A 12,063-nucleotide genomic window follows, 5' to 3' on the forward strand; every position below is an offset into this window, starting at 1 on the left:
CTCTCTCTCTGCTCCTCCCTAATATCTCCCTTCCCTAATCTCAGGGGAAACAAAATCACCTTTCCTCCCCAACCTAGGCAGAGTTATCTGTCCTTGAGCACAGATAACTTTTTTTCCACCATATGAAAAAAGTAATCCAGGCTTTGGAGATGGTACCAGAAGATCTCAGAAATGACTGTCTCCCAAATTAACAAGGAAATTACAACTCCAAGAGAGAACATGTGGAATGTAGTCTTTGAATCACCTCTTTAAAAGTCCCCTGTTCCTTCTGAGGGGCAGAATCAGAGCTTGTGGGACAGAGTCCCCTGTTTTTCTCCTTTGCTAGCAAAGCAATAAACTTTTTTTTTCTTTTTTCTCAAAACCATGTCCTTGTTATTAGATTGGCATTGAGGACAAGGACTGAGCTTATGGCAACAATATTCAGGAACAGAAAGCCTGAGCAGAAAGATTTGAAAAGCTTTGACTTGAAATGTGGGAGTAAAACTGGGGCTAAGGAAGTTGCAGTTGTTAAAGACACTAATGCCATGAAATAAATGCTAAAGAATTTGCTAAAGATAGTAAGAAAGACTTGTTGAGGGCATCTCAGGAATTGGCAAGACCACATCCATTTCAGGCTCAAAGGAGAAAAAGTAAAATTCCCTTTGTAAAGAGACTCATGGGGTACTCTACTTGCACAAGAGGGCCTAGGAAGCTTAAGAAGTTGTTTCACTATGCTCAGGCACTGCTGCAGCCGTGGTACCTTTAGGCTTTACTACTCTGGAGATGTAAATTGCTTTTGATTTTTAAAGGAGCTCATAATGCGAGTTTCTCTTGAGTCTTAGAGGAGACTTTGGACTTGAGCTTTTGGGCAATGCTGAACTGTTGACACTATGGGGAGTCTTGGAAATGAACTAAATGTATTTTGCATTGTGAGATGAGCATGAGCTTTTGAGAGCCAGAGGAGGAATGTTATGGTTTATAATGAGGTGTCCTCCAAAAGCCCATGTGTGAGACAATGCATGAGAGTTTAGAGGAGAAATGATTGGGTTATGAGAGTCTTAGCCCAATCAGTGAATTGATCCCCTGATGGGATTAACTGAGTAGTAATTGAAGATGGGTAGGGTGTGGTTGGAGGTGGGGGATTTCTGGGGAGTATGCCTTTGGGGAATATATTTTGTATCTGGAGAGTGGGGTCTCTCTCTCTCCACCTCTCCCTCTCCCTCCTCCTCTCTTTTCTTTCTGATCATTATGTGAGCTGCTTCTCTCTGTGACACTTTTCTTCCATGATTTTCTGCCTTACCTCAAGATCCTAGGAATGGACCCTGCTGTCTATGGACTAAGACCTCTGAACCTGTGAGACCCTCAATAAATTTTTCCTCCTAAAATTGTTCTTGTCTAGTCTTTTAGTCACAGCTGCAAAAAATTAACTGAAAAGTGCATTATAATTATAGATAATAATAGAATCCATGGTGACATATTTGTACATGCATATAACAAAGTTTGGTCAAGTTTGTTCTCCAGGACCTCCCTTTCCTTCCTCACCTTCCTTCCTTTGGTCCCCTTCCTCTATTCTACTGGTCTCCTGAGAAGTTTTACTTGTGGGTGGCTTTGGCACATGCTTTCATCTTCTGAACATTGCTTTCTTGTCTACAACAAGGAGACAAGCAGCACTTTTTCTGCTTGTTGTAGAACAATCAGGATCTAGAGTAAAGGGTCCATAGCTGTTTCAGCTCAAGCCCTGCCTGCCTGACTGCACTGGCTGAACGTGAAAGCCCTATATAGGGTCTACCACTTATGTAACCTGAAGTGAGGCCTCCTTTTGTGTTTCATTGGCCCCACCCTAATCCTTATCCAAGATCCAAATTCTAGTAGCTTCTCTGCTGGTCCTGGGGGAATGTTCCTCCATCTGACCAGTTTTTAACATGTCCAGTTCCTGGTCACCCTCTCAAAGGCAAAACATTGAAAGTTGACAAAATACATTGACATTTATTATCATATTGGGTCTAACAGGCTTCTTTCAGTGGAGGCCAGACAAAGAATTTTACCTCCTTTTTGTAGATCAGGCAACGGAGGCTCAGATGTGCTGAGTGGTTCAAGGCCATAAAGCCCACAGGTGGCTGAGCTTAGGCTTGACTCTAGCCCTTCCTCCTGCCCTGTCTCCTTGTCCCCCAGCACTGTCCCTCAGAATTACTGTCTGCCTGTATCACCCACAGTGACCAGGTAAAAACTCTTGAGCTCAGGGTTTCTAGGCAGACATAGGTGTCCTTCCTCCCACCCTGGTGGACCTAAACCAGTGCCAGATATCATTCAACAAACAAAAAAGGCTTATAAGACTGAAATAAATGTCCTCATTTTGAATCTCAGAGTCTTTTCAGATAACATTATCTTGTGTGGCCCCAAGAGTCTCCTGTTCACTCCTGCAGACTGGTACAGAACAAGCCCAGGTAATTGCCTCTTCTGCGTAAAGACTAATTTGTCCAGGGAAATGAGCACAGTTGATATAATCAATTAAAACCCTGAAAGTAGTGCAGAATATACAGGAAATGGAAAGAAATTGAAGCCCTCTGCCCCACCTCACCTTCCCAAATGCTTGTATCCTGCATGACCAGGTGATAATTTCTTTTCTCTTTGAGTCTTGATCCAATTTGTCTAAAAGAGGCCCAACCCATCTAGTCCAGGTCACTTATCCTGGTCCTAACAGAGACTTACAGGCAAGGACTTTTCTTGAAAAGGAGCTTCAAGGAATGTGAACTACTCCTATGCTCTGCCCTGTGCCAGGTATGGGATCATATCAGAGGAGGCGGGTGCTAAGCCACAGACATACCAGAACTGTCTTCACAACTGGGTTATTAGATGAAGAGTGAATGCTTGTGAGAACTTGAAGGCCAGACTCCAACAACAGCACAATTGTGAAGCCATGCCATTACTAAAGCCACCAGGGTCTGGGCTAGATCTTCAGTCCTTTTCTGGCCTTTGGGTCCCCCATTTTTGAGCCCTATGCTCTTTCAGGCTGTGTCCCTGGCTCCTGCAGTAGGGGGAGGCTTGGGTGGTTAATGCCCACTGGTGTCGATCTGCTCACTGGCTTGCAGTTTTGTCTTTCTTACCTGTTGCATGCAGCTGTGACACAGCCACCCTGGGGTCTCTGCCTGCTGGAAGCTCACAGCCTATGGGGAGGCAGGTGCATATACAGTGCTATAGGAAGTGAGGCCTCAGACTGTCACAGTTGAAAAGGCTCAGTGCCTCTCTGCACACTACCTTTAAGTGGCCTGTAAAGTGGAGAGGATGAGACAATAGCAATGGCAGAGACAGAAAAGACAAGAAGCAAGACACAGCTCTCCCTCTTTTTTAACCCTGATTCCTCCAGCTAGGATGCCTTTCTTATTGTTCTCAAGTATCTTGCTCATCTTTCAGAAGAGAAGCAACAAATACCCACATAGGCAGAAATACCATATGGGATTTAAGTCTGGTTTCAGGAGAACCCATCACAGAAGCCTGGGAAATTGTTAGAGATTCCCTTGGGGTCACAAAGTGACCTGGAGACGCCTTGACTACACTCTTGGCAAGCAATGGCATTGAATGGTTGACAAGTTTGTCCAGGGGACAGATGGCATTACTGCTTCAGGAAAGACTCGGCTCTTGAATCCACCTGGGAGTGGAATTTTTCATCTAGGAAGTCAAGGTTTCTAGATACAATATATCTCCTTGACACTTGAACTCATTGAGGACATATAGCACTTTGGATTCCTGATGGGGGTCTCAGAGAGTATGTTCTGCCACCCAGCTGCTCCCAGATATTGAGGTTTTAAAGTCCATGCTGCCCAAAGAACTGAGGTGGTAGAGAACTGGGGAGAACAATTTGCTTTATTTCACTCCCATTTGACCTTGGCTGTGATCTGGCTCCAGTGAGGCTTATCCTTGAAGGAGTGTGTGGCAGACAGACCACATGGAAGGCATCTGTAGCCCTTCTATACTTAGAAGGCACTTCTGCCTGCTGATAGGAACAGTTCCTCTCAATGACCAAGACCTTTAGACTCCAAGAAAAGGAAGGAACAGAGTTTCTTCTTGTGTTCCAATGCCCACAGATTAGAAGTGGTTGAGTCCAGATTCAGTGGGACAAACACAGTGATTGATTAGCAATGTCTGCCAGATCAGCAGAAAGGAGGGGTGATGTCATCTATTTAAGTGTCTTGCCATCCTAGTCAGGAGGATTCACAGAAATGTGCAGGTCATGTTAAGGATAGAAGTGGGGGATGTTTTGGTTAAAAATCTCAGTAGATTTCCCTGGTCAAGTCACATTGGTCCCTGTGTTTCAATTGATGTTCATTTTGTGGTGGTGGCAAGTGGGTAACAGGTATTTGCTGGTATTGCTGTTGCTTCCAAAAGTTCCAGCTGGGTGAAATGGCTTTGGGCCTCAGTGGCTCTATAACATCAGGCAAGATATCTGGTGTTTTCTTGCAGGAAAGAAAATGAAGTTACCACAATAAGATACCTCTCACTGTATCCTGACGTGACCTCTATCTTCTACAGCCATCAAGGTTGAGAATATTTCTCAGAATTGAAAGCAAATCAATATTCTTTGAGAAAAACCATTATTTTCTCTGACTGAAAGCTTTTCAATGTCTGCCAGCAATGGTTTTTAGCCTGGTGACTCTGTTGTTACCAAAGAGTCTAATGCTCCAGGAGGCCCTCCAGGCCTTAGACACCTTTAACTGAACAGGTTGGCCTGAATATGTTGCATTCAGTCATGAAGGTGTGCTGGCTCTGTGAGAGCAGAGGAAGTTGTTGAGACAAAAATAAAATGACCTTTTCTTCTCTTTCCAACCAAACTCTTGGCCTCAAGAGTCTTGTGTAGAGTGCTGGTTCAACACAATGAGTTGAGCACCCATGTTTATCTATGCTCCCTCTCCAAAGCCCACTCAAATAACAATAAAATAGCAAGGCCCATATCCATAGGAGTGGAAGAAGGGGAAGAGAGAAGTAGCTGCAAAGTGAATGGATATTTGGTGAGGGGATTATCAGAGTGAAGCAAACAAAAATTTAAATTTGTGTAAGCCAGGAAGTAGCAAAGAAAACTATAAGAGAAACTGGTAAGACTCAAGAATTGGAGGTACCATGGTCTTCTGAAAGGAAGATAAGGGCTAGTGTTGAGGAAAAGAAAACTTGGGTTCAAAATGTATATTAAGAGGCTGGGGTTGTGGCTCAGCGGTAGAATGTTCTCCTAGCACGTGCGAGGCACTGGGTTCGATTCCCAGCACACATAAATAAATAAATAAATAAACAAACAAGTAAATAAAGGTATTAAAAATGTATATCAAGAGTAGTACTTAGTCCTCTTTTCTCCTCCATGCCTCAGAGCTCAACCACTCTGAAAGAAGATGGGATGTTTTCTTGCCAGAGGAGTACCCAGTTGAACACACTGCTGAAGAACTTACTAAAAACAAAAGGAATAATTGAAAGCTTCATAACTTTCTCCCCAAGTTGGGTTCTAGAATGCCATAGCTAGGTTTATACTCCCTCAGGCAAAAGATGGGAGGTCACCTCTGTGAGGGACTGGCCAGCCCAAGAAAAAGATCAGCAAAAAATGACACTTGAGAGCCCCCAATAAATTGAGTCCCTATCAGATCACCCTACAGTAAAGCCTGTCAAGTGACAAGGTTGTCCCCTACAACATAGTGCTTCTAACAGCATGTTACTGCCCCCATGAATAGATAGGCAGTGGGTCCCTCGTATTTGAGGAAAACTTCTTATATGAAAATAGAGACTGAAACCAACCACCAAGTAAAAAGAACTCAAAGAAAGCAAAGACAATGCAGACAGCTAGAGAAAACTTCAAAAAGATTAAAATTAATATCCTTAGCAGGAAAATACAAGGAAATGGATTTTCCCTTAGAGCCTACAAAGGTAATACAGCTCTGGGTTTTAGCCCACTAAGACTTATTTTTTTATTTGTTATATTCACACTTTTTTTTTATTTTTGACATCTAGAATTATAAGATAATAAGGTTTCATTTTTTAAAAATACATATTAATATCTTTAGAGAGACAGGAAAAAATATATATAAAAAACTACTGCATGCTATGTGATTCCAACTACATGATATTTTGGAAAAGGGTAAAACTATGCAGTCAATAAGATCAGTGGTTGTCAGGGATCATAGGCAGGGTGCAGAGATTTTTAGGGCAGTGAAACTACTTTGTGTGATACTATGATGGTAGAAACACATCATTATCTATTTGACCAAACCCATGGAATGTTCAACACTAAGAATGAACCCCAACGTAAATTGTGCACTTCAGGTGACAATGATTTGTCAATGTAGGTTAATCAATGATAACAAGTGTTACAACTGTACCCTTCTGGTGCAAAATATTGATAGTGAGGAGTCTGTATTGTGTGGAAGAAGGAAGTATATGGGAATAACAATGGGGAAAGGGATGCTTTTAAGATCTTATTATTCCTGATGTTTTGGAATCTTGTAATGATGTTTCCTTATGTCGAATGTAGTTGGTGTGTGGGCTCACAGTGCACCCTATAAAGCTGTAAGCTCCTATATCTGCACTCAACCTCAAGTCCAAAGGGAGAGACAGAGGTCAAATTCCAATCATCTTGGGTCAGGAGTGTCTTCAGGCTTCTCAGTGCCAACGTGAGGGGTAGGTGACGGTGAGAAAATCATTCCACTTTAAATTTTCATACTCAGACAATTTATCCATCAAGTAGGTGGATATGATACAGACATTTGCTCAGAAAGATAATTAAATATGATTTCCAATATGAGCAAGAAAGCTAAGAAAGAGAAATATGTAGTATAAGAAATGGGAGAAAGGGAAAAAGAATTCCCAGGATGACTACAGTAGTTATGTGCTTCATTGAACCATTTTGATAGCATGTTGACTCTTCAGAGTTTGGAGATGAATAAATGATAGGTACACTGTGAAAAAAAGAAGAAAAACTGAGGCAATTATGAGTTCCATGGGGGAAAGAGTTTATATGAGAGAAGAGAAATTGAACAGAGCTATAGTGTACTACCTTGCTCTGTTCTGAAGTAGATTCACATAGTAATAATGACAGAAACACCAAATCCTGATTTAAGTAAAAATACTGATGTGTTTATACTGGGAGTTTTGGGTAGGGGAGGATTAGACTATATGGGGGTGGTCCAAAAGAGTTCAATCTTATTTTTTTGTATGATGAAGTTAAATAATTTTCTAAAATGGTAAGGTCCAACAACATCAGGAGAAAGAAACCATATAGAAATATATAGATGTGCATACAGAAAAATGGGAGCATACATTTGGAAAGTGGCTTCCCCTGTGGAGTAGTGATTAGAGATAGGGAACGGTGGGGCAAGGGATGGCATTAGATAATTCTAGTGTTCTAATCAGGTTTTAAAACTATTTACAAGTATTACTTTGATAAAAATGGGCCACTGAGGGGCTGGGGATTTAGCTCAGTTCATAGAGTGCTTGCCTCACATGCACGAGGCCCTGGGTTTGATCCCCAATACTCCAAAATGGGCCACTGAGGCACAAAAGTGTTAAATTAAGGTTAAATAAGGGGTGAAGGTGGGGCAGGCTTTCATTGATAAGTTTTCTGGAAGGGGAAAGACATGCAATATAATGTCTTAAACTTTTTTGTTTTGAGATAATCATAGGCTTACATGTAGTTGTAAGAAAGATCCCATGTATTCTCCACTCAAATTTCCCCCAATGGTAACATCTTTAGAAACTTTAGAACAATATCATAACCAAGAAATTGACATTGTACAGTCAAGGCACAGAATAATTCCATCCCCACTAAAATCCCTTTTGTTGTTCTTTCATAGTCACATCTACATCCCATGGCCCTCCTTAATCTTGGGTGACTACTAATCTGTTCTTCATTTCTATAATGCTGTCATCTCAAGAATGGTACATAAATGAAGCCATACAGTAGGTAACATTTAGGAATTACATGTTTTCACTCAGCATAATTATCTTTAAATCAATCTAGGTTGTTTTGTGTGCTAATAGTTCCTTGTTATTTCTGATGGTGTTCCACGGGAATGGATGTAACACAATTTATGTTTCCATTTACTCCTTGAAAAGGTGGCTGGCCTTGTTATGGTTTAAATATGAAGTATCTCCCAAAAGTTCATGTGTGAGACAATGCAAGAAAGTTGAGAGGTGAAATGAGTGGGTTATGAGAGCTAAATGTCATCAGTGAATGAATCCCCTTATGAGAATGCAATGAATGGTAACTGAATAGTGGTTGGGAGGTATGTTCCTGTTGGCATGACTTAGGGTATATATTTTGTCCTTGTTGACTCTCTCTTTCTCTGCTTCCTGGCTCCATGTCCTGAGCTGCTTTCTTCATCTATACCCTTCCACTATGATGTTCTGCCTCACCTGGGGCTCAGAGAAATGGAGCTAGCCATCTATGGACTAAGACCTCTGAAACTGTGAGTCCCCAATAAAATTTTCCTCCTCTATTGTTCTTCTCAGATCTTTTGGTCACAGTGATGAAGAAACTGACTTAAAACACCTTGGATGAGTCACTAAACCCCCATTGCTTTTGGTTCCTTCCCCATAGATCTAGAAAATAACACTAGCTTACTGCCTAGTGTTGCTGTGAGGATTACATGAGTTCATATTTGACAAGGTTTTGGAATGGAACCATGAATGCAACAAGTGCTGTATAAGTGTTGCTTGAATAAAATATAAAAAAATGGGGTGAGGAAGTCATCTTGCTTTTCTGTTCAACAGAAAATTGCCTGACTTTGGTTTAAAGATCATAAAGTTGTATAAACCCTTTCAGAGATGCTGTGTTGTATGTCCAGTCTATTAAGGGCAAATGGAAGGACACTTGTAAATGGTCCCTGTTTCTCAATCTTCCTTAGTTTAGAAGCAGGGACTTTGTTGCCAGCTCCTTTTCAACCTCTAAAGCATGGGGTCCCTCCCTATACTCTTGTGCCCAAAGCCGCTCCTAACAGTATAGCATTGAAAGCTACACTGCTGATCTTTCAAGCCCTAGTCAAAACATCAACTTTGTTTATAGCAAGCATTACCAAACGGCCAAAGCAAATGCCTACCTCAAGGGAAGCAGGCTGAACTTTTTGCTGAGCTGTGCTGCAATTCAGCCTTCTGAGGCTCAGGTTCCTTGAGAAATGTGACATCCAAGATAGAGATCTGCACAGGTGAGGGTCTTGACTCATCTGGCAGCACTTGCCAAGTCCAAATCCAGCATGGCAACTAACCAATGCCTGGTCTAGGAAGCCCAGTGGTCCCAGAAGGGAGAAAAAGCAGCTAGTACCTATCAGGGGTGGCACTTCAACTCACTCTTGCCAAGCAAGGACCAAGTAGAGGGGACCCACCTCGCAAAAAGTGCCTTTCCTACTCCTGCTCCTGCCCCAACCCCTTCCTGAGATTGGGAATTAAAACTGGGAATTTGCAAGCTGAGTTGCACAGAGGAAAAACTGGGACCAAATCTGGGCCAAAAGGGTTTGTGGTGCAAATTGCATTTCTCTGTTAATTGTCATCTGTTAATTACATTATAAAAAAGGGTAGAAAATGCTTAAGCCCTGCCCCCATTTCATCCTGAGGAAACCCAATGATCTGTGTGTGCACTGGCTCAGTGAGCCGCACACAACTTCAAGATACAGAGAAACACATTAAAACACATCTTTATATTTAGAGATAATGGAGTTTTTCTTTCTTGAGGCTTGATATAAACTTTGATTACATAGCATTTCTTTAATTTGTTGCTATTCAAGAAAACCCTGGGAGCACCATGGTGAGCCATGCCTAGCTTTTTTCATTTGCATTTTTCATTTGCATATTTTAATTTTCCTGACTACAGCTCCACACACCTACATGGACCATTCCCATGGGAGAAAAGAGAATACTTTTAAAGATAAATAATATCTTTTATAGTTAGGGAGTTGACCAATTGAATTTAGGCATTCAAAGGATTGGAGAAAATATTGGGGTCTTGGAGAACTTAAGGATGGCTTGTTCTTAAGCCAGACTGCCCGGGCCAATCACAGCTAAAGAATTGCAACCTTGTTGAAAGGGCATTAGATAGTCCTCAACTTCTCCCATTAGTAGGGTTTCTAATAGTGAGCAAGAGCAGGGGTCATAGGGGAAAACATCATCACAAAGACTTCAATCACCCTAGAAGGATAGGAAGGCTCTAGAAGCCACTATCTTTTCCCTCCATGGGGGAGGAATGGGACCATTTAACCAGCAGCAGGCCAGAACCCAGGGCTCCCTCTGTCTTCTTCCACAACTGGACCATGCTGCTTTGATCCCTGGGATAGAAAGAGCCTTGTATCCATGGTACAGCTTCAGGACTTCTCTTTATGGCTTCTTACTTTAGTATGTAAAACAAATAAAATAAACCTAAGATGCACACAACTGGAAAATTGAATCTTAATTGCATCTCCCAATATAATGCTGTGTAGTAATATGGAAAATTTTCTGGAAAATCTTTAGCATTCTCTAGAATGTATTATCTATATAAAGAATCAAGACTTTCTAAAAAGATGATCACTGTGAGGTGTCGAGTCTTCATGCCTTCCCTAACAGTTATGGGATGTCAAATTTGCTACCTGGAGTCCTATTTCCTTAAGGATCTGTAGATCTCTTGAGAGAAACATCAATAGTGACATTTGTGTTACTGTGACACTGGGATAAAATCTTTGAGACCAATGTTGAGGCTGATAGGACTAAGAAGAGAGGGCAGAAATGCTTTCTCATCTAAGAGAGGGCTGAGGATGGCGTGCCTTATCTTGGACCCTGGTAAGGAGATATGTCATAGTGTCACCATAATGATTTCTATTCCAAACCCTGGGGCACTCTCTTTAAGTTTATTTGCTCAATCAATATTCCTGGGTGCAATCCCTGGTACAAAAAATATTCACTGAGCACACCATATTTACGATATACCAGACAGTGGGGTTTAAAGGTGGACATGAGGCCTTTGCCTCATGGAGCTGATGGAGGAGCTCAGAAGAGACTGAGTCAACAAGCAATTTTTTTTTTTTTGGTACTGGGAGTTGAACTCAAGGCCACTCAACCCCTGAGCCACATCCCCAGTCCTATTTTGTATTTTATTTAGAGACAGGGTCTCACTGAGTTGCTTAGGGCCTCACCATTGCTGAGGCTGGCTTTGAACTCATGATCCTCCTGCCTCAGCCTCCCAAGCTGCTGGGATTACAGGAATGTGGCACAACATCCAGCTCAATAAGTAATTTTAATAAGCCAAAAAAGCCAGTCTTCATTACAGGGTTCTTGCTGTCACCACAGAGAGGCCAAACTCTCACAGATTCACTTTAAAGCTCCTTGTTCATTCAGGCTGCTACAACAAAATTCCATAGACTTGGTGACTTGTAAGGAGCAGAAATATATTTCTTATAGTTCTGGAGGCTAAGAAGTTTGAGATCAGGATCCAACATGGTCAGGTTCCAGTGACGGCCCTCTTTTAGGCCGTAAACTGTGGAGTTCTCATGTGGCATAAGAGGCAAACAAACTGTACAATCTCTTTTATAAGGGTACTAATCCCATTCATGAGGGCTCTACCCTCTCGACCTAATCACCCACCAAAGGCCCTACCTCCTGATGCCATCATCTTGGAAACTGGAACTTCAATAGATGAAATTTGGGGAATATAAGCATTTAGAGCACAGCAGAAGCCAAGTAAATCTTTACATAATTAAGGAAAAAATATTAGTTTTGGTACTAGGGGTTGAAACTAGTGGCACTTAACCACTGAGCCACCTCCCCAATCTTTTCTATAATTTTTTTTTTAATTTTGTGGCAGGGTCTTCCTAAGTTGCTTAGGGCCTTGTTGGGTTTCTGAGGCTGGCTTTGAACTTGCCATCCTCCTGCTTTAGCCTCCCGAACTGCTGGGATTAAAATGTACACCACCTAGCTGCAAAAAAATTAAACATAAAAATCAATCCCTATATGTGAACATTAAAATGAAAACAAAAACCAAAGTAACATGAAACTGTGTAGAGACTTTACATAACAGTAATTGGAGCATTTTAATTGGATTTGTCCTAAGGGGGGAAAAAGAACTGTAAAATATTATATATATAATAAAAT

The sequence above is a fragment of the Marmota marmota genome, unplaced genomic scaffold (assembly GCF_001458135.2).
Source record: "Marmota marmota marmota unplaced genomic scaffold, marMar, whole genome shotgun sequence".
Taxonomy (NCBI): Eukaryota; Metazoa; Chordata; class Mammalia; order Rodentia; family Sciuridae; genus Marmota; species Marmota marmota.